This window comes from Camelus dromedarius, chromosome 14 (genome assembly GCF_036321535.1).
Source record: "Camelus dromedarius isolate mCamDro1 chromosome 14, mCamDro1.pat, whole genome shotgun sequence".
Taxonomy (NCBI): Eukaryota; Metazoa; Chordata; class Mammalia; order Artiodactyla; family Camelidae; genus Camelus; species Camelus dromedarius.
In genome coordinates, this window is record NC_087449.1 from 29,140,946 (window position 1) to 29,168,457 (window position 27,512).

A 27,512-nucleotide genomic window follows, 5' to 3' on the forward strand; every position below is an offset into this window, starting at 1 on the left:
GGATGCGCAGAGTGCTGCATTCCTGCCGTAGATTACCCCTACCCCCTCCTTTAAATGGAATAGAAATCTTATTCTCCACAAGGTAATATTCATCTCTTCCCCAGCCAGACAAGCATAGAAAATTTAACAATGGTCCGTTAAAAAGCCCAGATAATGTATTTATCATTTCCAGTTTATATGAGTTTGCAAGGCAGATGCAAGTGGGGGCTCTGTGTTCTGGGACCTTAGGGAACAGCGGGGCTGCAGAGGGAGCTGGGAGGCCGGAGGATCTGAGATTTGTAAAAAAAAAAAAAAAAAAAAAAATCATTAAAAATATGAGGAGCTATTGGAGACAGAGGAAATTAACTACTCAGAGGGACTCAAATGTCACTACTCATTTAAGGGACCTGGCGGAGAGGTTGAGAAACCTGTTTTCTGAGGGTTTCTTTAGTGGAAGAAGGCTGGGAGCTGGGATTCCTCAGCTGTCAATTTTTGCATTTCCTTGGTGACTTATTGACATGTCAACCAGGCTTGCACCACAGCCTCCTCTAATGAGTAGAGTTAAATGAGAAATAGGGGGTTGATGTTGGGGGGGGGGCGCTGTCCTCTGTAGCTGGGTGGGTTATTCAGCCTGCTCACCAGGCACGTCAGTAACCGCCCGACCTAGGGGAAGCTTGTAAATTACCACGATGGGGCGCCGAGGCTGATCATTTGCAGCTGGACGGAGTCTGGTCTTTTATTATTACTTTTCCATCCACAAAGCTATTCTCTGAGGTGGAGTGAATTTGGGAAGACAAACTAAAGTTTTCTACCTAAGGAGGGCTGGGGAGCAGTAGCTTCTGAAAACAGTCATCTTTTCCAGATTGCCTGTCTAATAAATCTCTCTAATGCATTCTGCCTATAGACAGAGGTTGAAAATATATAGACATGTAATGACTTAAAAGTCTAAAATCAGTAAGCATCCAGAGGAATGGAGTAAAAGCTTTCTCAGACGTGTGCCTTACCTAGACTTTGGAATTCAAGGGTTTTTTTCTGAATTCTGCCGCAAAGCAGCTGTGAGATCCTACACAAGCCACCCCAGTGCTCTGAGCCTCTATTGTGTGATTTATAAAGTGGAAATAATAAATATCTATCTTTTGTGATTAAGATCAATGTACCCCGAAAAGCTCTGAAGGGTGGAAATATCAGGTACATGGGAGCCTTGTCAACTATGGGTATATTCTGTTTTAAAAGTCGTGGTTTTTAAACACTGAGGCAGTAACTCGGTGGTCTGTGTTCTTAATTGGAGCAAAATTAAGGGGCTCTGCAGCGTTCTCCCATCTTGTTCAATTAGCAAGGGTAAATCAACAAGACAAAGAAGGAAGAACAAATGTTGCCCTGAGGACTGCTTTTGGGAGAGACTGTTCACATGCTTTGGGGAAAAAAAAAATTGAGAAGCATCGCTTTGGAGGGAGGTGGAGCCCTGGATGTTTACCTCTGGGAGAATCCTTAGTACCACTTCTTCAGTTTGAAAAAATCCTATCCCTTTGAAGTGGAGACAAATCATGCACTGGTGAAGGAGATGTTTGAAGATTATTCATTTATTCCTAGAAAGAGATAATGATGAAGTAAACAAGGGTGGGGTCGAGGGGGCAGGATGGAGAAGAAAAGAGAACTTTGAGAAGCCTGGGAAAGGGAGGAATTCCAGGCTTTTAAGTAGTCAGGGTGGTGTGCCCTTGGAAGAAGCAGTGCAGTGACTCTAAGCTGTGGCGTGTTCCCGAGGCACTTGTAATGTCATTAATGGAAATGTGGGAAAATACAGGATACAAGGAGCTCGGAGAGGTAAACAATTAATTATCGTACAGAACAGACAGAATTAAGCCCAGAAGAGCAGTGCTGGGAACTGTGTTGAGACGGAGGATGCTACCGAGCTGGACCTCCCAGGACAAGCAGCTCTGTGCTAGGTGAGAAGGGGCTCGAGACAAGACAGTCCATAGACCAGCTGCTCAGCAGTGCTGAGCCACAGCTGCGCACCCACACGGTGAAAATGCTGGTTTGAGAGCCATACGCTTGGCCTGTTACATGTCTTCATCCACCAGTTTTATATACTAGCGTGACTCGGTGATTTTCAGAGCTTCCGTCTGTTGCTGCTTCCTGGAAGCAGACTTGAAGGACGGCCTGCCTGTCCTCATTAGCCAGCTCTGTAGTGGCCTAGGGTCTGACCCATCCTGAGAGTGCTCAGAAGGCGTCTCCGGGGACCCAATTCTGAATAATTACTAAAGCCACCATCCCCACTCCTTAGAGCTTTTTTGCCGGTTACCTTTTAAAATTGCTTCAAAGTCATCAATTGGCATAACTGAGCTGTTGGCGGTTTATTGCGTTGATGAGATGTGCCTTCCTTTTATTCATTTGTAATCATTTACAGCCATCATAGGTGAGAAATCATGCCTTCCCATGTGGAGTAGTAATAAGACAGGAAAATACTTTTCTTGTTATCTTCCTCCTTTTTCCCCTTCTTGAACTGATCCCTTTGCTGCCTTTTTTTTTTTTTTTTTTTTTTTGGTTTTTATTTTCTCAAATTCTATTTACCCTTTTACTTTCCCTTTCTTCTGACAGAATCACATACCCTCCAACTTGAAAAGAAGTAGGAGATTCTAGGTACCAGAGGCTTAACTGTAAAAACTTTGAGAGGGTTCCTAACCACGTGGTAATTTCCCTTATCTGTTATTTTTGGTGATGTGGTGATGTGGCTTCCAAAGCTGAATGCCTCGGCTTTGATTGAATTTCTGCTCCAAAACATAACAGCGATCACTGAACAAATCAATCTCTTTAAGCTTCAATGTTTACGTCAGTAAAATTAAGGTAACAATAATACTTTTCATATAAGATTGTTGTTAGAATTTAATGAGAGAGTTCATGTGAATGGGTGTCTGTCACGTTACATGTTCTCAGTGAATAATGTTTGCAATTATTGTTGCTTACAGTAATGATACTATTATAAACCCTTAAAATGCGAAAGGCAGCTGTGTTGATCTTTGCTAACAAGGAAGGTAGAAGCTAGGAGGACCCTTCCCACTCTTTGGCAGGTCTTAGGAAATGGAAATCCCTAGTGACTAAGGCACTGAAAGCAGCCGAATCTGTGGGTGCCCAGGGAGCCCCCCAGGGCTGGAGAGTGACCCAGGTGCTAAAGATTCAGAAGGCCTGCTGGGTTCCCTGAGTTTCTGCTGGGCCTGTGGACAGCATCTAAATCAGCCCTCCCCCAGTCACAGTATTCTTTCCCAGATAAGATGGTGGCTTTGTAATATGCCAGCTTGGCTAGATTGAATTACATTACTGAGAATTCAGTTTCCTGTGTGTTTCCAGTTGGGGTGGGCCACAGGGGAAATGCTCGGGAGATCTGGAGGATGGCAGGGATGCAGCAGCCACTTTGTGCCCTTTTACTGTTACTAATCTGCTGACTTACCTCGTCAGCATGAAGCAGCAGCTGGGTCTGCACCTGCTCTCCCTTTCCCCAGATCCTCCTCCAGCCTCTCCAACTCCCCATCCAGATGTGTGTGCTTCCTACTTGAGAAAAGGTCCTGGTCCCAGCAGGTCATCCACATCAGCAAGCTGGGAAGCAGTGAAAACCAAGGTTCCCCTTAGTTCTCACAGAGTTTCAGCTCATGCTTGTGATTCCAGGGTGCTCCTGATTTTCCTCATTATTTAGTAGCCCTCTTTCCTTCCTGGCTGCCTGCCCAGTGGACTTCAAGCTCCAGCATCAGATGTAATAACACAGACTTAACAGACTGCTTAACCAGTTCCCACAATTGCATAAGGCCAAATCCCTCTACTAAATAAATAATACACATATATTTATTAAATATATTTAACTATGTATATGTAATATATATACATATATATAATGTATTCATTTATTTATTAAAGGAACAGAACCAACCACTGGGAGATTATATGTGTGTACATGTATATATACATGTACACACATAAATATATACACATGTATGTGCCAACACAAACACACACACACACACACACACACACAGTCTATTAGTGCTTGTTTTTGTCTCTCTGGTTGACCTTGACTGATACAGAGAATCATAAGCGTTTTCTAATGGGAAACTCTCTACTTCCTAAGGCAGCCCATTTGCGACCTCCCCTCTACCATTTCCCTTTCTGTGATGTAGCAAAAAAGAAATTAAACTTGTAATCCAAAAGTGTGGTTTTCCAGTGCAGGGCATATCCCCCTTTCTCCTTAGGACTTCTGTCCCTCTCAACCCTAAATCCTTTCACAGCCTCTCACTGCTGTGCCCTCACCGGTTAAAGTTTTTTCTTTCTGGTTGCTCAGTTTTTGGTGCTTCAGAATCAGACTCTTAGGGAAATTAACCCTGTAAGTGTGAAGATGCTACAGAGGCCCTTCCAGCCATTCCATTTCCCCAGACCTATCCGCTCTTTATCCCCCACCCCATGCCTTTTGAAGACTGTACTTTGATTCTGAATGCTTACAAGATATGATGTGATACAGTGTGGGTGGGGGAGGACGTGTAGAATTTAGAATCAGATCCCCTGTGTTTGTGTCCTGCCACCATGGAGTGCTGACTGCCTCTGTTTGTTAGTTTCTGAAGGCCTCAGTTTCCTCAGCTGTAAAATGGTTCTACTAATGGCCAGCCTGCCTATGCCCAGGCTGTCTGAGTGCAATAGCACCTGAGCCACTGTAGGTGTTTGAGAACCTTGTACTTGTACCTGTCTCTAGCCTCAGATTAGCTCACACCTAGGTGGGAAGATAACAATTAGGATCAAATGTTGGACTTGAGAATTGTATTGGAGTAGCAAACCATGACACTCTTAGTTTTTAATAATAAGAAATACCTTGAAACAGCAACAACCTAAATTCTTATTCAACATCTTCCATAGTAATATTTTGCCTAAGTTATTTCTTAAAGAGGATTTAGGTTGAAGAAACTGAATGTACAGTTTTTCCTTTTAAGATAGTATATGTCTCAAAATTGCTTGTAAATCAAAAATATTACAGAGCTGACCAAAAAAGGTCAAAACACTGAAATATGAAAGAATGACTATAAATTATCTTACCTGAACCAAAGTTTAAAACTAACCAAAAAAAAAGGGGGTAGAACATGACAAAACAATCTATTATAGCGCTGACTACAGAAAGGAATTAACAGCCATGACACAGGGACTTTTCAAAAGTGACACAGCCTAGTGATCAAATTAAGTGTATACAAATGAAACCATTAAGAATGGTTGATATCAGTGTCCCTTCAGAGAAAAGAGCCTCTGTCCTGTCTGGCAGAGGAAGGTCTCCGTGTGAGCAGAAGAGGTGACTACGGAAACATCCTGTTCTTAAGTGTGACACAGACAACCAATTACAAGCTCACAAGCCTGGTTAGAAAAGTCTGTAATTGGCAGGTGTGTGGCTCCTAGATGATGTGGAGGACACAGGTGACAGCTGAAATCTACATCTGTAGCTGAGCCTCACCCTGCTCCACTGCACACGTTTATCATTGAACAACAGCCAAGGTTGAAGAAATAACAGGCTTACCCTCCCGTCCCTACGTGCATGTGCACGTGCACACACACACACACACACACATGCATGCACACCCTGCCTATCTCCCAATGATCAGAGGAGGTCTGTAACATAATGCCTGGCACATGGTAGGTCTTCAGATAGACGTCTGTTGGATGGGTACACAGATTAATGAATTGTCAAGGAACTCAAGGAAAAGTCTAGAGATACCAGTGGACATTATGACAGTGTCCTGGACAAAATGAAGTGGGGGGAAAAAACCGACCCAGGAGAATGACTTTACTGAAGATTTAACATGTTGATGTTCATAACACCTCACCTGCCAACGGCATCCTATTCACAATGAACGAAGCAACAGAACAGGTTTAAATTGGCACAGCTGGAGGAGGTCTGCCTGCGTGTGAAGAGCTGAATGTTATCTCCAGGCAACGGATGGAGTTGTAACATGAGGATTCTTATTTTTAGTGTTGGGGAGAAAATGAATTTGAACCAAGAGACACCTAGGGTTGATAAGAAAAGATTGGGGCTTGAGGGAGGGGATGGGTATATAATGAGTTCAGACCAAGAAGCCTGAGCAAAGAACTAGAATAGAGGGAGGAGGGGCCCGTGGGAGGGGCTCTTGTTATTTCAGAGTGGTGCCAGAAAGCATAATGAGGTCTGCTGGGGCATCTGGTCAAATCAAGCCCCTGCTTCTTGGGACAAACTACATCAGAATAGGCACCTGAGGGTTAGGGGACCAGCTTCCCATGGGTGAAGGAGACCAGCAACCCTCCTGTGTGGGTATGTCTGCATCCTTTAGGGAACAAGGAGATTCTTTATTAAATCACTTAACACGGTATGTTGTGTCTGTTTATGTTTTTCTCTCACTCTTAATGTTCTCCTGTAGTTCCAGGAACATGTTTTCTGTTTGTTTTTTTCAGTTTTTCTACATTTTTTCTTTCTTTCTTTCTTTCTCTCTCTTTCTTTCTTTCTTTCTTTCTTTCTTTCTTTCTTTTTTATTGAAGTATAGTCAGTTATAATGTGTCAATTTCTGGTGTACAGCATAATGTCCCAGTCATGCATATATATATACATATATTTGTTTTCATATTTTTTCATTAAAGGTTATTATAAGATATTGAATATAGTTCCCTGTGCTACACAGAAGAAATTTTTTTTTATCTATTTAAATATATAGTGGTTAACATTTGTAAATATCAAACTCCCAAATTTATCCCTTCCCATTCTCTTTCCCCAGTAACCATAAGATTACTGTGTTGGTGAGTCTTGTTTCCTTTGTAGATTAGTTCATTAGTGTCATAATGTCCTTTTTTTCTCTCTTTTTTTAAGAGTCTACATATGAGTGATATCATATGGTATTTTTCTTTCTCTTTCTGGTTTATTTCACTTAGAATGATGATCTCCAGGTCCATCCATGTTGCTGCACATGGCATTATTTTATTATTTTTTATGGCTGAGTAGTATTCCTTTGTATAAATATACCACAACTTCTTTAGCCAGTCATCTGTCGATGGACATTTAGATTGCTTCCATGTCTTGGCTATTGTATATAGTGCTGCTATGAACATTGGGGTGCATGTATTTTCAAATTAGCATTCCCTCTGGATGTAAGCCCAGGAGTGGGATTGCTGGATCATGGGGTAAGTCTATTTTTAGTCTTTTGAGGAATCTCCATACTGTTTTCCTTAATGGCTGCACCAAACTACATTCCCACCAGCAGTGTAGGAGGGGTCCCTTTTCTCCACAGCCTCTCCAGCATTTATTGTTTGCATCTTTTATTTTGATCATCTATCTCTGAGAGATTTTTTCAAAATCACTGAGCTAATAATGATACACTGTACCACAGACATGTAAGGAAGCAATTGTTATTGACAGGTTTAAGTGAATAAGCAGAGGATCAGAGAAGTAAAGCTGTGCGCTCGAAGTCCTGCCACTGGTGAATGGCTGCCACTAGTGCTTGAACCCTGACCTGTCCGGATGAAATCTGTGATTTAGCCACTGTTGCCCTAAGCCTCCAAGCCTATAATTGAGTAGGTGCTCCCCGAAGACTTCTTGGAAGGATGGAGGGAGGGAAAGAGGGATGATAGATAATAAAGGGCAGAGATGATTTGAATACAAATAGCCAGAGTTTCAGAAGATCTGTTCTGAACAGGTCACAGACAAATGTGCTCGAGACAAGTATTACCCAGAGATCATGCCGGGCAGACTGAACCACAAAGAGAGGGAACTGGGAGAGGGTGCTACCAATAAACTTCAGGATTCATCCATGGAGAAGGCATGAACTTAGCCGAAGTCAAGTGCAAGCACATCAGATCGAAGTTGGGAAAAGGACTAAAGTTTTGGGTAAAGCAGAAAACTCTGCTGGCTGGCTCTTCTGTCATAAAGGAACCTCACCCCACCTACGCCTGCACCTCCAGGCCTCAGTTTGCGCATTTTGTCTGCATAGCAACCTGAGAAGAAATTATCATTACTATGTTTTAGGAATGAGAAAATTAAGACTCCAAGTAAGAGCTTTGTCACTGATGTCTGGAGTGAGTTTGAATACAAGTTACCAGGAGTAAGCAACCCAGGCCCCAAATACCGTGGGAGTGTCCAATTTGCTGCAAGACGATTCTTCCAAAAGAGATTTCTACAGAAATTTTCTCCGGTGGCCAGCTTTGTTTAAGCCAAGCACGTCTCTTCCTGTGAGCATTACCAGGGGAAACACAAAGACAGTCCAGAGCTCGCGTGCCCCTGAATTTTTCACCTTTCTGTGTTTAACACACAGCTCTAATGTTACTCTAACGCTGGTGTCTCTATTCATCAGTGTCTCTCAGCTGGGGACACTAGTCCTGGGTGTCCCATTGAAGGTAATGCTCCCAGATGGCTCACAAATTAGGTTCAGTAAAATGTAGTCATTCTTCTCTTTCAGTGAGTCCTTGGTGCTGAACCCATTTAACTTAACTAATATCCTATTTCAGTTGTTAAATGCTGAACATGGATTGATTAGAACAGCGGAAAAGGCTCTCAGATGAGTGCGGGGAGCTCTTTTGAAGTGGATAGAAGGCCCACTTTGGAACGAAAAACCTGACTTCCCCTTCACTTTGCCACTTGTTGGCTGTGTGTCCTTGGTTTCTTGTGTCTCCTTCTCTCATGATCATTTGGCGTCAGTTCCCCCACCTGTAAAAATGGGAATCAGAGGAGATTGTAAAGAGCAAATAGTAACACATACGTGAAAATACTGGGTAACGTATAAGTGGTTATAGAAATGGAAGTTAGTAGAATATATTTAAATATAAAATGTGAACAGGAGTGGATGACATCTCTGGAAACTTACCATTCAATTCGAAACTGAAAGAAAAAAAAAAAGGATTGGGACCCTCTAGGACTCTAAGCGATCTCTGAAATCATCTAGTTCAATTTCCTTTTTGACAGTTGAGGAACCTGAGTGGTCCTGAACGGTTGCCCTCTGCCTCCAGCAATGCTGATACTTAGATGAGGTTAAAACCAAGCTGAGTTGTAATGAGGAGAGCATTTGCACCAGATCTAAACCAAGAGCACCAGGAGAAGAATGGTTTGTGTGCCACGGTCTGGAGAAGGGCGGTGGTTGACTCACCCTTTCAGAGAATGTGCTTTCCAAACAGGCCCCAGCCGCGTGCTCCCCCACACTTCACCCGGTACTGCTGAAAATATGTACTGCGTTAAAAAAAAAACCCACTGATTTTTATCTCCTCATTTAACTCTAATAAAGTTACCACACATGATTTATTGTTTGTATTAATGAAAAGGAACAAAAATGTCATGCTTATTTCATGAGCAACTTTTTGATTGTTTATGTATTCATGAATTTTAATTTTAAAACCAATCTAAACATATTTCATGGAGTTTAGAAATTAGAGAAAGAAAAAATAACCATGATCCATCATTTGGGCGTATTTCTCACGGTCTAATGGACGTATTATATATGACTGTTATCAGAGTATACACATAAAGCTGGTTGGTTGGTTACACCCATACCATAAGCGTTTTCCTGCGATGCTAGATACTGTTACTAGCAATTGCTTTAAATGACTAACGTTCCATTGAGTAAAGGGACTATTATTGGGTAGATCCACCATAATCCATTTAGTCTTTTCCCTATTGTTGAATAATGGTTTCCTTGCATTATTTTACTTTTGTTAGTAATTTATGAAGATACGTTCATATACAAAGATTTCCTACTTTGGGAGATTATTTACTTAAAATGACTGACACTTATTACTAAGTTGTAAACACTTCCCCTATTAAAACATTCAATGCCCCCTTGGACCCTTTCTCCTTCCAAGGTAGGTTGTTAATCCCTCAGCTCTTTAATAAGGAGTTTGGAAACCTACATACCCAGGCCCTTGCCTAGGTCCCAGCATCGTATCTTCATCACCCCCTGCATCTCATGGCGCCCCCAGCGCCCTGACCTGCCTCTGTGCTTTCAGCCCTGTGCCGGTGCTCAGGCTGGTCCTGTGACCTCACCCACCCCTGAGTATACCAGCCCTTTAGCTCAGACTCATACCAGATGGCACCTCCTTTGGGAAGCCTTAGGTGGCTCCAGCAAGATGATTTAGGCACCCTTCCCCTGGGAGTCTGTGATTCCTGTGTGGATCTCTGTCATCACACTTACCACCCTCTGTTGAAAACACATGACTCACTGAGGCTGGGAATGTATCTTTTTCATTGTTTCCCCAGCAGCTAGCACAGGATTCAACACATAGTTAAGTGTGGAATAGCTGCTGAGCAAACCTATCGATTTTTGGCAACTGGGATATCCCTGTAATATGTTATGGAAAGAGTAAGATATTCTGTTTGCAAAGTATTGACAGAGAGTAGATGTCTCTTGTTATCCCATTTTTAAACAGCGTGCTGTATGACTAGTAAGGCACCAAGAGGAGAAAGACTGTACGTGGGATTTCTGTAATGAAACTGAAGAGTGAAGGGTACGAAGGCCCCCAACGGACTGTGCACATATACGTGTGGAACATTTTATTATTTAGAAATGTCACTCATGCGGTCTCCTGGTTTTAAATGCCATTCATATGCTTATGATTTTCCACATTTTTTTCTCCAGTCCCACCACTCCTCTGAAGTCAGGACTCCATCTGCGTCCCGAGACGTTTCCGTTGGCTGTCTGCTGGGTGATTCACACCTCAGCAATCCAGAACCAAGCTCTGCTTATCCCCCCAGCTACTCCTTCCTCCACCTTCCCCATCTTAGTGAACAGCAAATCCAGTCTTCCAGGGGCTCAGCCAAAAACCCGGGAGTCACCTTTGATCCCCCTTCCTTCCTACCCCATGTCCCATCCGCAAGCACACTGTGCTGGCACTGCCTTCAGACTAGCTCAGAATTCAGCCACTTCTCACCACATCACCTGTGGCTGTCACCCTGGTCTGAGCAGCTTATCACCATCTTCCTCGATTACTGCAGTAACCTCTTATAATTAATTTCTTAGCTTTCCACCTTGTCCCCGTGTTTTATACACAAAAGTAAAAGTGTCCTGTCAAGTGTCCCGTCCTTGCTTAAAGCCTTCTAGCGACTGAGTGCCTGTCTCCAAGTCTTCACGTGGTGTGTCAGTCTGCTTGGGCAGCCGTAACAAAATACCACCGACGGTGTGGCTTAAAAAGACATTTACATTCTTACCATTTTAGAGGCTAGAAGTCCAAGATCAAGGTGCCAGCGACTCGGTTTCCGCTGAGAGCTCTCTTCCTGACACACTAAAGATGGCTTCTTGCTGTTCTCTCAGGTGGCACTTCCTCTATGTGTGTGCGGCGGGGGGTGGCGAGGTGGGAGGGGAGCTCATCTTACAAGGACATGAGTCCAGTTGCACTAGGGCTCCACTTTAATGGCCTTATTTAACCTTAATTACCTCCAGAAAGGCCCTATCTCCTAATACCCGCACTGGGGGTTGGGAATTCAACATATGATTTGATGGGATACAGCTGAAGCCATAACAATGACCTATAAATTCCCGTGTGATCTGGGGCTTGCTACCCCCACCTCCCTCATCTGTTCCAGCCAAACGGGGCTCCTTACAGCTCCTTGAACGCACCAATCCTGCTCCCATCCCAAGAGTATTAGACCCACTGGACTGTCCCTCCACCTGGACTGTCCAAACATCTGCCTGGCTCACCCCCTCGTGTCCTGCAGGTCTCTTCTCAAATGCGATTTATTGGCTATTTCCTCCTTGGCCACCTTTTATAACATAGCACAACTGCTCCGTCTCAGCCCTACCCTCTTTACTTTGTTTTGCTTTTCTCTAAAGCATTCCTGTTACCTGACTTCATGTATTTATTTATTCATCCCTCCCCCACTCCACTCAAGTGGTAGAAATGTAAGTGAGCTCCATGAGAACAGAAATTATAGCCTCTTTGGTTGACAAGTATATTACTGGCATTGAGAGAAGTCCTGGTACACAAGAGAGGCACAATAAGTGTTCAAATGAGTGAATGAATGAATGAATGAAGGATGCATGAATAGAACTTTCTTACGTATTCATTATCTTATTTCAGCCTCAAACCAAACTTGGAAGAGGGTGGGGCAGATATTCTATTTTTTCAGATGAGGAAAAGTAATATTCCTAAGAGTTTGATTTCATATATGTAGCGATAATTTCATTTGTTGAGTACCTAATATTGCCAAGAGATATGCGTACTATCACACTCGCTTTCATTTAATCCTTGGAGTAATCCTGAAAGATTATACATTATTATCCCTATTTTAACACAATTACTTACACCTTAGAAAGGTTCAGTAACTTGCCCAAGGGAATCGCTACTCGGTGACAGCCTAGATATGAACCCTAATCTGACTTCAAAGAGCTTGTTTTTATCTATTATTAGAGTTCACATACTTTGAGCACAGCACCACGTGCCAGGGACGATGCTAAATCTTAACGATCACTCTGTGAAGTGTGGACCACTATTATCTTCACGTTGCAGATGACATAACTGAAGCTCAGAGATGCTAATGTGTCCAAGGTCACAAGTCGCTGACCTAAGAGTCTGCCTGGCAGGTGCTAGCCATCTCCCTCCAAGAGCCAGGTCTTGAACCGAGCCCTTCTTACTTTCCATTTCCCTGTCTTTATACCCTGACCACCTAAACGAACCCCCGGGTCCAGGATGCCCAATCATGACACACTTTTAAGTTTATATTTGCCATTCTGATCTCAGCTAACCCTGTGAGACAGAGGGCTTTGGCTGATAAAGCAAATTAATAGGTCGACTAGGTCATATAACATTTTTCAAGACTCTTAATTGTTTTGTAGGGGAGGGTATAGCTCAAAGTGGTAGAGCTCATGCCTAGCATGCACGAGGTCCTGGGTTCAATCCCCCGTCCCTCCTCTAAAAGTAAATTAAATCTAATTACCTCCCTCCCCCTGCCAAAAAAAAAAAAGATTCTTAATCATTTTTAAAAGAAGGCATCGTATCCCTGTTCGGGCTTTTCCAGGTTAGGTCTGCTCTTTTGAACCTGTTCTCTTTCTTCTCAGATTCTCAGATACCTGGGAAAATGTACGTGTGATTTGCTGAGCCTCTCACTGCCTCTAATGGCATAGCTTGGGTTCAATAGCAGAGAAGGATAATTGAATCTATTTTTTAAGACTTTCATTGGTGGGCTCTATTCTGGGCACATACTAGAACTGTGAGAACCAGACATTTCTTTAAAGTAGAGACCGTTCGGCTGAGCCAGGAAGATTATTAAAAGACATCACAATGCCAGCCTTGGAAAATATATAGGGCACCTAGATTCCTGATCAGTCCCTCCCCTTGCAGCACAAAGCCTATTCAAACACCTTCCCAGGAACAGGCTGCTTCCCCTAAGAAGTGATTAGAGATGCAAATTCTTGGGCTCTGCCCCAGACCCTCTGAATCAGAAACTCTGCTTGGGGAACCAAGCACCCCACCTGTTTTCACCCACCTTCCAGGTGATTCTGATGGAGGCTCAGATTTGACCATCACTGGATTAGAGGAGTCACTTCACCCCCACCCCCACCCCCTGTTGGCCGCTCCTCACAAGCCTGTGGGTGCTTGAGGACAAGGACACAGCTGCTTTAGATCTTGCTCCTTGGTTACAGCCACGGCTGAAGTGACAGAGAGCTCAACTGGGGGCCTCAATTCTTGACATGCGTGGTATGTGGTTTTGAGCCTGGTTTAAGGAACAACATTTTAAACTGTAAAACACACAGAGAAGGCAATTTTACTGAGTAATTGTTGTCTGCTTTAGGGAAAGCACATTACTAACCTTTCTCATTTTGATCATATCTTTGCTCTTATCTAAAAGACCATAATAATAACTACCATTTAATTGTGTATATTCTATTTGCTTTATTTTTTAATGCGTTTATGTAAGTAGTGCTACAAGCCCTATTGAAAAATAGCCGTCCCCTACTTTCTATACACCCACCGCTCGGAGACTATCACCATTTTAATTTCTTTGGCTATTTGACTCCGCATGTCTAAACAGCACACTTACAGTGCTATGTCTTGATCTGTCAGTTTCAGGCATTGTGTCTTGACTTCCTCCTGTTGCAGTTGAGAATTTAGTTTCCCTTCCTCTCACAATCCTTACACAACTCTCTCTACTGTTTCAGCTCCACCTCCATCATCCTGTTTCTTTCTTTTTTTTTTTTTTAAAGCAGTGAATTCCCGGTGAATTGGCAAGGTTATTGTTGGCACCCAAGCCCCCTACCCATCCTATCCTAGACACTTGGGTCTTAACTCCTGCCGCTCTGCTAAGTATCTACCACTTTTCCTTCTGCTTTTAGGCTTATAGAATACATCGAAATCTCCCAGCTTTTGTGGTCAATCCCATGTTAAATCACACCAAGCTTCACACAAATACCAATAAAGAGAAGATTTACTTTTCTGTTTTTTTTTAAATAACACTTCATTTTTAGTAACTTAGCTGCTAATAATTTATACTAGGATAGTGCTTCATTTTTATTATATTTTTATAAATTAACATTTGCAAATTGATGTTTTGTATTGTGGTGATAAACTTTTGTATTTGAAATGCAGGTTAAATGTTGCAATTTTTTAAATTCTCATTTTACCACTCTCTCACTTGGGATGTGCTGAGTTCTCAGGTTTAAAATGATGACACTAATAATCACTTTGCTTTAGAGGCATATAGCATCCTGAACTCTTACCATGTACTAGAGATTATTCTAAACCCTTTACATGGTTAAATCACATAATTCTCTCTACCATTGTAGCAAATGGTAAATGTTAAATTTACACTGTTTTAACACCATTTTTCAGATGTAGAAACTGAGTCACAGCAAGGTTAAATAACTTGCCCCAAGTTCCATAGCTATTGCAGCACTGCATCAAACCACATCTTACAATAACCCCTTATGTATAATGTGGAGTTCTTATTAAGGAGTCCAAAGACTACTTAATATTTAATCCATACAGCAATTCTGCAACTAAGGTGCCTGGGCTTCCTAAATCCCATATGCTCCCAGAACATAATCTCCTACTGCCCACAGGCTTTTCCCTCTGAAATCCACAGTGAAATGCTTGTCCCTGACTTCACGCTGACCCAATTCCCTCCTCAATAAATCTAACATTTCTCATGATGCAAATGCCTGCTATGGTCTACCAGAAAGCCCCATATCCTGGTACCATTGAGTGGGGAAGGTACCAGCCTTATGCGAGAGAAAAGTCAGACTTCTTTGCTTCTGCTGATTTGGGCTGCTGACCCCTCCTTTGGGTCCTGGTACATTTCCCTGCCCAATCTCATATTAATTTCAATTTGGCCGACTCCATTTTGGTGATTATAATGCTGCAAGGTAACAATTTTGTTATTTCAATTTTTATTTTACATACTATTTTCTTTTGAAACTGCAGAGATTTTGTAAAATAAAAAGTCCAAAAAAACCCTATATTATTTAATATACTTAAAATTCCAAAACATAAATATGTTACAAACACTGGGGAAATGTAAATTTACAAAAGATAAATGTTGTTAACTATAATATAAATTATTGGCAGATAAAAATTCACGACAATCAGTATTCTAAATATAAGCTAAAAAGCACATCACTTAGGAAAATCTAATCCAATACAGACGTTGAAAATGAGAATGTTATTTGCTCTGTTTTAAAAATGTGCAAGTTAAAAAAATTAGTGTGTCAGTAACACCGGGTTGCAAAAATACTTTTGTGCAAGCTTTTCTCGCTGTGGAGAAAGCTCTTTCTGGTGATCTTCTGGCCAGTCAAAAGAGCGGTGAGGAGATAGTTAGGCGTTACCCTGAAATATTTTCCTCCAAATTTCATCTTCAAATAGTTTTCTCTCTTATTTGATAGTTATGAAGAGTTCTTGTTTGAACAACTCCTCCTCCCATGCCCATTCCAACAAAGGATGTAGGTTTCTAAAGGGTAGGGAGCTGTATTTTCCACTCCACCTCCAAACCCTTGTCAAGGAAGACATTTGATTTGTCTTCATCTTCTGCATTTCCGTCATAGATATTTGTTAAATCTGATGCAGAAGTATCTGGAACAATTCCCGTACTATCACATTCATATTCTACTTTTCCAGAAATCCCCGGAAGTACAATCATTAGTCCTTCAATAGGAGCTTTGCAAGACCCCGGTTTAGCTGCTTACTGCTATTCCAACGGGCCTGGAGCTGCCTAGACTTGTAGATTTTGACTCAGTTTGTCGTTTCACGTAATTTGAATAATTGAACCATTGATCTTGCTCTCCAGATATTAATCACTCAAATTTCAGATTTAAAAAAAAAAAAGCACACCAAGAAATACATGGATATTTCAGTACTTAAAAATAGCACAGTATACTGTAATAGCCCAACTTGGTGATCACTGCTCCCTCCTCGTTGTTCGGGGTACCCCGTGAGCTTTGAGGCCAGGGCTCTCTTACAAACAAGGGCAATGGTGCTCAGGTCAGTGAAGGCACACAGCTGGCAAGCTCCAGCACTGAGATTTGAACCCAGTTCTTCGGACTCTAAAACCAGACCAGCCCTTACTCTTTCTTACTCAGTAAGTTACCTGGTCCCTTTTATGTAAATAAGCTCCATGCTGTCTACCCTTTGGGTGAAACAAATGACTGACAGTTCTCCTCAGCAGACACAACCCCTTAGCTTAACATGGAGGCATTTTCCTGAGGTGAGGGCTGTGGAACAGCAGAATGGGCTCTTGTGGCAGGTTATACAGCATCCTCTCCCATCATTCTCAAAACTCATCGAGACGCGTTTTAAAATTCACGCAGGCTCCAGATGACCTCTCAAGGTCTTCCCCATGTTACAGTTCTCTGATTCTGCAGGCCCGTAAAAATTAAGACAATGTAAATCTGAAGTCAGATCCCCCGATATTTGGTCCTTTTTTTTTTTTGTTACCTTACAAATGAAACATCTGGATGACAGAACTGACTGACTTTTTCCCTCTGACTCAACGTAACCCCAGACCTTGTTCTCTGCCAGGCCCTTATCAGAGCATCCAGGTGGAAGGGATATCTTGAGAAATTGGAAATAATCTTGGTTGTCTTTCCTCTATTTGCTCCCTTCATCTTTTTTTCTGTTTAATAAGCACAAAGTAAACACAGAACTGATTTTTTTATTCTGAAATGTTATGAACATTAAGCTCTGAGTATTACCATGGGAATGCATTTCATTTGAACTCCAAGGAGGCTTAATGTAATTTTTTTTAGGAAAACCCCATTAGTAATGCTATGACAATTTCTCTCTGCCACAGTGGATCTAGAAGGCCTCCCTCTGGCAGGTCAAATGTTTCCAAATCAGTTCGGCTTTTTTTTTGGGTCCTTGAGTTGTCTGGAGAACCAAGATCTGACCACCTAGACAGGATTTCAAAAGATTTGAGACTGGCTGTGGAAGTTCCATCATTTGTCAGTTACCTGCTGTGTAGCAGATCCTACAGTGGGCCCTTTACCCCGGTTTCTTCATTCACCCCAGACACTCCCACCAGTTAGCATGATCCCATTTGACTGTTAAGCCAGCTATAATACAGGGCAGTGGAATGACCAGCCTCGGCATCCAGCCAGTAAGTGAGAAACTGGGATGTGAATCGAGGCCTTCTGGTTCCTGCTCTCAGGCCCTTCTCACTTAGCACATTGTCTCAGCACTTCTGCTCCTGGCCAGGGACCCTCAGTCCCGCATCTCATATCTCTTTGCCTGGATTCTCGATCTAGACTTAAACTTGGTCAAATCTTTCCTTTAGCTTGGTAACCTGCCAGTATTCTGTTCACTGGGCTTAAAGGTGATCTGTTTGTTTGTTTGTTTGTTTGTTTGTTTGTTTGTTTGTTTTTGAGGAACCCTGACACATCCATCCTCAATTCAATGCTCAGTCATTTTATAGGCCTGCTGTCCCCACTGTTCCAACCGACCCACTGCTGGGTGATGGGGATTTAAAAAGAGAGCCTCTCAGTTGGGAGGGGATGAGGACAGCCTGGAGAAAAGATCATTACAACACAATGCAGCATGTGGCAAAAAAGAGGAATAGACAGTGTGATAAGGGAATCCCTACTCTTAACCTTGCCTGGGAAAATCTCAGAAGGCTTTCTGGAAGGGGTGATATTGGAGCCAAGTTTTGAAGATGTTTGAACTGATGTGTGTTCCCCTAAAATGCGTATGTCAAAGCCCTAACTTCCAATATGACTACATGTGGAGGTAGAACTTTTAGAGACGTAATCAAGGTTAAATGGAGTCTAATGGGTGGACCCTAATCCAATCTTTTGTCCTTGTGAGAGGAGGAAATTTGGACACAGAGAGACACCAGGGATGCACATGCATATAGAAAAGACCATGTGAGGACCCAGGGAGAAGGTGGCCATCTGCAAGCCAAAGACAGAAGCCTCAGGAGAAATCAAACCTACCAACACCTTGATCTTGGACTTCCAGCTGCCAGAACTGTGAGAAATACATTTGGTTGTTTCAGCCACCCAGTCCGTGATATTCTGTTATGTCAGCCTCAGCAAATACAACCTTCCAAAACTCCTCCTCCTCCTCCTTCCTTGATTTTAGCTCCTTAACAGTATTCTGCTAACACCTGTCACCGCCCCCCCCCCCGACCTGCTCCCCATTGCCTACCTCTGAAGTGATTTAAAGGACCTGGGCATGTTTCTGTAATGAGTGATATGTAGGTAGGTTTTTCATATGAATTCTCCAGCCAGTGGTCACATGAAGTCCACATTAGTTTATAAATATTGATGCTGGCAGGACACAAAGAGCTCCTGGCCATTTATAGGAAGTGTATGGTGCTTCTGGTGTGTTTTCTGTAATCTTTTCTAAAACAAGCTCTGAATTTCTACAACGCATAACAGTGAATGTGTCGCTTTTGTGAAACACAATACCGAGCAGAGAACTGTTCATAAGAATTGCACATGTTTCTGAGGATTTAATTACTTATATAATTTTATGCAATTTTACACGTTTATGTTTTTAATCAAAGGTTTAAAATTGGTAGGAACCGTAAGAACTCTGTGAAACTAGAAAAATACTGTGGAGACACGTGAGGAGAGATCAAATAGACTCTAATTAGGCAAATGTACGTTCAGTCTCCGGGTAGCGCTGGGTACGCAGTAAGCACAATCGAAGTGTTAGGCGTAATTACTGCTTTGAGACAAAACGGAAACTCTCCAAACACAGAGACCCTCCGAAAATATTGAAGAAATAGAATAAAAACTGGAAATGAGAAGAGTTAAAATTGGTAACACTAATTTGATAAAAGTGCCAGATAAAATCATCAGTAAGCTCTCACGTGTGGTAAGAAAATCGGAAAGACAGGTTGCGAGTGTGAGCACTGCGATCAGATATTTGATAATAAGGGGAACAGATTTTTTTGAGTGACTCATACAAAGTGACTTATTTAGTCATACGTGAGACAGGGGTTTGCTGTTCTCAGTTTACCTGTCTCCCCAACATGAGATGAGCTTCTTAGGGGAAGAGATTGGACCTTACCTTACTCATCTGGGGATTCTCAGGGTCGAGTACCTGATCCTGAGGGACCACTCGGTGAGTGTGTGGTGAGTGGAGGAAGGGATGAGTGAATGATGGACTAAGATTCGGGGGTGACAGGAAAGGAGTGGGGAGGCGCTAAGTTGGCCACAGTATCTGCCATGTTCTAGTCCGTCTCTGAACTGCCCATTTCTTTGTGTCTCCCAGCTGTGACTTCAACCTGACCTCTTAATTGAGTTGACACTTTTGAAGCACATTACAGTTTATAAATGTTTCTTACATGTCAACTCGTTGACTTTGCTCTTAAAACACCCCTGGGATGTTAGCCAAAGTGAGAGTTATATCCCCTTGTACAAATGAGGAACCAGAAGCCCTGAGAGGCTGTGACTTGCTCAAGGTCACACAGCTTATATTAGCCCAAGTCAGGAGTCAGCTACGAATCATCTCAATCCAAAGCAGGTGTTCTCCCCATTGTTCATAGCAGCACTACTTACAACAGCTAAGACATGGAAGCAACCTAAATGTCTACTGACAGATGATTGGATAAAGAAGTTGTGAGATGTATGTATGTATGTGTATGTGTGTGTGTGTGTGTATATCTATATATATATATATATGTATGTATGTATATGTATGTGTGTGTATATATATATGTATGTATATGTATATATGTACATATATACATATATAATGAAATACTACTCAACCATAAAAAAGAATAAAATGATGCCATTTGCAGCAACAAGGATGGACTGGGATATTGTCATACTAGGTGAAGTAAGCCAGAAAGGAAAAGAAAAATATCTATAGCATATCACTTATACATGGTATCTAAAACAATGACATAAATGAATTTATTTACAAAACAGACACAGACTCACAGACATAGAAAACAAACTTGTGGGTACCAGGGGAGAAAGGGCAGGGAGGTGGAGGGATAAACTGGGAGTTCGGGATTAGCAGATAATATCTACTATATGTAAATAGATAAAAAGAAAGTTCCAATTGTATAGCACAGGGAACTATATTCAATACCTTATACTAGCCTATAATGAAAAAGAATATGAAAAGGAATATATATATATTTTATACATACATATATGTATGTATAACTAAATCACTATGCTATACACCAGAAATTAACACAACGTTGTAAGCTGACTACACTTCAATTAAAAAAAAAAAAAGCAGGTGTTCTTTTCACTTGACCACCAGCCATGGTACACAGAGGAGGCCACAACTTTGAGGGGTGTTGTAGAACCTTCCCTGGGAGGTAACAGTTGAACTGGGTCTTGAAGCGTAAGTACTTAACATCTTCTTCTACCAGTTAGCCAGTCACTAGTGGAAGGAGTGATGACCTCGGGGATCTACTTGGGGAGGGAGAGCTAGGCACTGGGGTACAGTGGTTACAGGTGTGGGCCGTGAAGTCAGGCTTTGGTTAGAATCCTACCTGTGCCCCTTAGTCATCGTGAGATCTTCAAGAAATCTTCTTTTCTACTAAAGCCATGTATTGAACACTTCCTGTTTGCCATTTAGTGACTTGGTTCTGGGTATATAGTGGTTTAAAAAAGAAACGCATTAAAAAAAAAGAAAGAAAGAAAGAAACGCATTGCTTTCCCCATCACTAGTTGTCTAATACTAAACAAGTATGTCATTTTATATCCATTGAACACATGAAAGTTATTGCAAGGAATTAAGTTAAACGGATAATGAAGCGAAGCTTTTAGCAGGTGCCTGGCACATTGAAATGGCTCTGGCAATGGTAGCAAAATACAGGTGCTTGAGAAACATGGGGAAGTTCAGTCTGACCACTCAACCCCCTCTGTGGCTCCGGGTGGTCCTATCACCACCTGTTTGCACCTGGCATCAAATTTTAAGATTAGATTCTAATATTAATGATCCTTCCAGTTGGCTCTCCATGTATCTCTAAATGCCTTCACATTCATCAGTAACTGTCATTACCACCAAGATCCACTGTGGTGAGTATGGTCATCCCTTAATAATAGATATGGAAATTTAAGCCACCATGGTTTGTGACTCACAAAACACAACAAGCTAGAAGGGAGCTGCCTCATCTCCTTAGAAACCTTCCCGAGCTCCTCACTGCTTCCCAGGTGCAAGTGCAACCTCCTTGACACCTCACACCACTATCGCTTCCCAAGCACAGCTCCGTGGAAGAGCCCTGATCCTGACAGATTACAATACAGTTTTCCCTCAAGAGAAAAAGGACCTTCGAGTGAGCTACATGTACATCTGAATTATCCGTTTTAAATCAATAGCCTTTATTCTGATTATTTATTCTACTAGTTTCAGTGCTGTATGTCATTAGCGTTGTAAAATTATGATGCTCATTATTGGTATTTTTTTGTGTAAATGTCCCTATTTAACAAAACAAAGAGCTTCACCGAGTTGTTTTTTTTTTTTTTTTTAACTGGACTGTGCAATCCAGTTGCAGCAACAAGGACTGAGGTACAACTATAAGGTCTATCCTGACACCCACCCCGACCCCGTCTTCCTTTCCCCTCTCACCTAGCAGCACCTGACAATCTTGTCATTTCTTAAGCTCTGTGATCGTGTACATCTTCAGATCAGTGCTGCCTGTCCCTCTGCCTGGACAACTTTTCACCCTGCCAGATATTCCTTAAAGCTTCACTTTCTATTTAACTTCCCCCCACTCTCCAAGACAGTGCTAAACACTGTTCTCCCAGGGTGCTGGCTGACATTTCCCCTTTCTCAGCAGGGAGGTTATTTCTCTATTTGCCCCTCCCATGAGACTTTGAGTCCCAGAGGGCTGAGATGGAGCCCTGGCCTTCGTTTTATCCATTCCTTGTGCTGAGCCCCCCAGTGGCTGGCCTGCCTGTCACTGTGGACCAAGTGGATGAGACAGAGGGAAAGAGACGGATGCAGGGGGAGGAATGTTACCCAGTCCAACTCCTGCTTGCCAAATGACAGGTCAGTAAATTGGGAGATGAGGTGTTGGGGCAACAAATAATGACTTTGTTTGGGAAGCTGGCAGACCAAGAAGATGGCAGACTAATGTCTTCCCCAAGTCAGAACTCAGGCTCCTTTTATACTAAGAAGGGGAGGGGATGTGGTTGGTTGGTGCAAACTTCTTGGTGTTGGAATCCTTTGTTCTTGGCAGCTTTCCCATAGGCCAGGTCATGATGTTCCTGTAAACCTCCAACAAGACAAATGTTATCCTTTTTTTCTGCAACATTTTACCTCTATACGAATGGAAAAGTGTTACACCCTTTAAAGGTCAGAGCCTTGAGAATGGGCTATCCTGTATATTTCAGGCTCTGGGCAACATTCTTTTACAAAAGGTGCAGAGCCAGCATGACTAAGCCCAGGAAACAAAGCATAGGGTTAGCGCTAAAGGAACAGATCTAATATGGAGTCAGAATTGTGCTTCCCTAGTACAGGAGGAGTGAGGAAAACAAAGAGACAGGGAAACACAAGCACAGAATGGAGCCAAAGAGACACAGAGAGAGAGGAAAGACAGACATACCCAGGGATAGAAAGACACACAGTGAGCAAAGAAATTGAGAAATAAAAAGAAAGAAAGAGGTAGAGGGGAAAGGGTAGGGGGAGAAGAAGGGAAATGAGATATGATGTGGGAAAGAATGAAGAAATGCGCAGAGGAGGGAGGTAAGGAGGGAGGAAGGGATGGTAGGAGAAACATGGCTGCTTGTCAGCAAACGATTTCTGTCTGACACACCTGGATTCTCTACCTCCACTGCTGTTGAACACAACAAACCAACCTTCTCAAGGCAGAAACGCCTGCCTTGCCATCATCTGTCTTTAACACACGCAGGGGGCTCTGACTTGTTGCCCATTTTTCATCCTATAATTATTGGAATACATTTGCATTAAATTATCTTTAGATTTTCATCATCTCTGCAATTTCCCAAGATAAATAGAAAAATCTTCTTTAAAAAAAAATGAAAATGCTTTAGACAATGTATTTAACCTTAGAAAATTGGCAATTCATTAAAGAAAGAAAGCATTTGCTGCTGTAGCAAAAATATTTTATTCCAGAACATAGTTTCTGTTACTATCTGTATGAAAACTCCCAAGTAAATTTCAGAAGGATGCATCTTGACTCGCTCAGCTCCAATTTTAAAAGGATTTTGGGGGTGGAAATATATATGCTTTTGTTAATGTGGCTTTCCAGAATGCATCTTAATTTCATAAAATTACAACTTTTTTTTAAAGTCCATAATGTCCATTTTTAAAGTTTTGGTTTTAAAAAAGTGAGTAAAAATGAACATTTTAAACTCAGTTTGCTGGTGGGAGACAACAATCCATGCGCAGTTAAGGAAGCCCTTGGATAAAAGGTGAGCTCTCATTTCATGAAAGCTGGGTCTAACCATCTTAACCACTGCTGCATACAGAGTGCTTCTTAAGAGCTTGGCACTCCTGCTTCATTGAGTTTCCTCAACCACATCATGTTCCTTTCATTATTTCCATTCCATCCATATGGCAACTAGAATACACAAATTCAAATCACTAGGAAAAGTCAACTAGCTGGTAAATGGCCAAGCTGAGTTTCATCCAAGTATCTGACACCAAAATCCCGTGGACCAAAATGCTCTTCCTGATTTGACAAAGACTTAAAACCTGTGTTGCTATTAACCTGGGTGGAGACCGACTGACCCACTGGCCTCTAGGCTTAAACACTGAAAAGATAGGAGAGTGAAGGTCACTGTCATTTATTCGACGTATCTTCTCATTTAGCTCTGACAACACCCCTGTGCTATAGGAATATTTGGATATTTATCCCTTCGACCACTGAGAAACTCCCAAGAGGTCACACAGCTTGCTTGGGGTCCCCAAATGTCCTCTCCAGATAGTCAAGCTCCATAATGAGATACGAAAGCTCACAATCTTCAGAGTCCGCCTCACTGGAGAAGAGAACGGTTGTTTTCTTGTGATTGTGTGAGAGGCTGAACTCCGTTGAATACTTGTTTCGAGCCAGACAGTGTTTTTTGAGTTGAGCGCATGGCAGGAATTCTTTCATTTACTCCTCACAACAGACCTGGAAGGATGCTGGCTGCCTCAGACCGCTCCTGGACTCTTGTATCACCCTAGAGCAGAGATGGATTTGACTTCAGGGCACAGGCAGGTCTAATAAGACAAGATTTGGGAGCAGGCTGGAACTGGAGAATGCAGGTCCCGCCTAAGGGCATTTGAATTCTGATTTTTTTCAGAACAGCTCCCTGGCCATATAAGCCTGTCTGTGGGCCTTGTTTGGTCCCCTGGGTCGGGTCCTTAGCCTTGCTTAGAGGGACCGGGAGGGATGTGGCTCGCAGAGTGTACTCAAGTCACAGAGCATGCCAGCTCTTTGATACTCTTATTTTAACATAACGCCATTGATCATGCCAACCTGAGTATTCCAGAGCCATCCATTCTGCTTTCCTGCAGCTTCTAAAGCAGCTACACACGGTGCTCATGTTATTACAAGGCCCTTAATTGTTATTAATTGCCGTTGGAGGTGATGGTAATTAACATGTGGTAATGAAGTGCTAGCCCACTGGCCCCAGCGTGTGTATTTAACCCATGCTTGTTTGAGGAGATGAACAGATTCGATGGAGACCTTCATGCCTTGGTGCTGAAGAAGAGGCAGCGGTGTATGAGTTAATCTTGGACCCGAAAGCCTGGGGCCACTTCCTCCGTGGGAAGCTCTCCCTGCCTGCAGCCGGTGCCTTCCTGCTTCCCGTCTGCTCTTCCTGCTCCTTCCCTGCGTCAGAACAGCAGGCTCCTTTGATGACAAGCCAGCTCGGGCTTCAAACACCAATTACCACGCCGCCGCCGATGACAAATATGAAAGGAAAAAAAGCAGCAATGATCGTTTAATAAATTTATTATGAAGACAAATGGCCCTTACATAAATCACCCTGCCTGATTATTGAGAAACCTTGCTTCTTCAGACATGAAGACAACAAGGGTTAATTTCAGCATCGCGGCCGCACAACCCCTAGGTGGCCTTAGGACAACTTTGAGTAATCCCAGCAGCCTGAATCCCGGGGGTCCAGTAGTGAGGCTCCCCGGAATGATGACAACCGTTAGTGCAGCCCTGTGTGCTGCTTCTCTGGAGTGTGAGACACCGGAAGTGAGAGTCATTCTACTTTTTTACACTGGGTGGGAACTTCTAATAAATAGCCCAAAGAAGGGTAGCTGAGGGTAACCCTGACAGGCAATGTCTGTGTGCTCGGTGGGGCGTTCTGTGACACACTCCATGGAGGAAATTCCATCTGGTCCTCATAAAATGACACAAGGGCAGGGACAGAGCAGCAAACTGCTTAACAACGTTGGACTTGGAATCAGGTAGCCCTCATTCAGACCTCAGCTGGGTGATCTTGACCAGATTACTTAATCTTTCTGAGCCCCATCCCCCTAGTCCATAAAACAGAAGGATAGTAGCCAGTACAGAGATTTGTTGTTGTAGAGGATAAATTGAAAAAATGTGATAAATACTTAGCACAGAAAATACCCTGCATGTTATCATGAGGTGAGGTATTTACCCACACTGGACACATGAAAAAACACACGCATATCAAAGTTTAGTGTCTCATCTGCAGGCGCAAAGCCAGTAGTACAGATTCAAACCCGTACCTCTGCTCGCCTCCCCGGCCTCTGCCTAGACCGCCAGGTTTCCACTGTAGGTGGGCACTGCCAAGGTCTGCAGGGCAGGATTTACTGAGGAAGACATGCCTTGCCCAGGTACCTTCCTTTTTCCAAACCAGAGGGAAGGAGCCGCCTCCTTCCTTCCGTGCCAGCTGCCTCCTCCTAATTAGTAGAAAAATTTAACAACCTCAAACTGTATCATTAAAGATACAGGAGAATTATTTCAGAAATTGATTATCAACATGCACACTCATCTTTGTTCTGTGTCTTTGATTCTGCTGCTGTGCGTTTTTAAAAAGATACTCGAGCACGAATGCCTGCCCTCCCCGTCTCCTAATTTTCATCAAGTACTTTTTTGCCTCACACATTTGGGTTACTTCCAGGACTGCTAAAGGCATTTGCCTTTGGACTCCGTGGCCAAAGCCTGCTGGTGGACTTCAGCTCAAGTTTTCTTCCATGTCTGTGTCTTTACACACAAATAGCTCAGGGAAAGTGTTCAGGAGATTGAGTGTGGTCAGACAACCGGTTGGTTCAACAGACATCTCAGTAAAGCAGTATTTGAGGGCCTACTACGTGTCAGGCAGTGAACTTGGCAGTGAAACCCTGCACAGTGAGGGAAGCGCTCCCACCCGGGAAATGGCTGGTGCTCGCCTCCCACGGCAAGTCCACCGCTGTCGCCGTCAGCCCTGAGAGGCTCACTTAACACCAAAGAGCTGCAACCGTTCTGCATTTAATAAGCATTTTCTGAGCACCGACCAGGGTGAGGCTGCCTGCCAGGTACAGGGGGACAGGTAGTGACGATCACACGTGAACCTTCCTCGGAGCAGACGTGGAATCCTATTCTGGGAGTCCTCAGCCAAAACCCCCTTAGGGAAAACCAGCTCTTAGCAGGAATTGGAACTCCTGGGTAAGCCCCACCCTTGTTCTGAAATTTAAGAAGTAACAGTGAGGGCAGGAGGCTCTTCGGTTAAGACTACCAGCAGGTCACTCCCTTACAAGGGCAATAAAGCTGTTGAGCTAAAGGAAGGTTATCACTTTTTCAGGCCAATGCAGCCCCACACTTAACCCACGCGCGCGCGCACACACACACACACACACAAGCGAGCCTCTGAACCCCAGACAGAAGGTGGGTATGAGAAACTAGGACAGTGTGCACATTGTCTTGTCAGCGAGGGACCAACGACCTGAAGCAGAAGGCAGTGCCGACAAAAGCCCTGCCGTCTGCTGTCGCTAACGACTTAGAGCAGCAGGTGTGTCCGCTGAGCCAGCCTCACTCCCCGTTCCTAGCCCTAGACCCTGTGGCATGGCAGCTGCTGCATTCTGTGGCTCCTGTCTGGCTCTCTCCCCTCTGATTGGCCCTCTCCCCTCTGATTGGGTCCCTTTACCCGCCCCAGATGCTGCAGGAGGGATGGAGGGGGAAGGAGGGTGGAGAGCACACCTGCTGGGCG

At 43.1% G+C, this 27,512-nt stretch overlaps 1 protein-coding gene across 3 annotated transcripts in view; it reads left to right on the forward strand.

Moving 5' to 3' along the window:
* The window catches only part of DAB1 (DAB adaptor protein 1), a 1,070,346-nt gene that overhangs the window by 503,285 nt on the left and 539,549 nt on the right, over positions 1-27,512 (forward strand). The window lies entirely within an intron of this gene.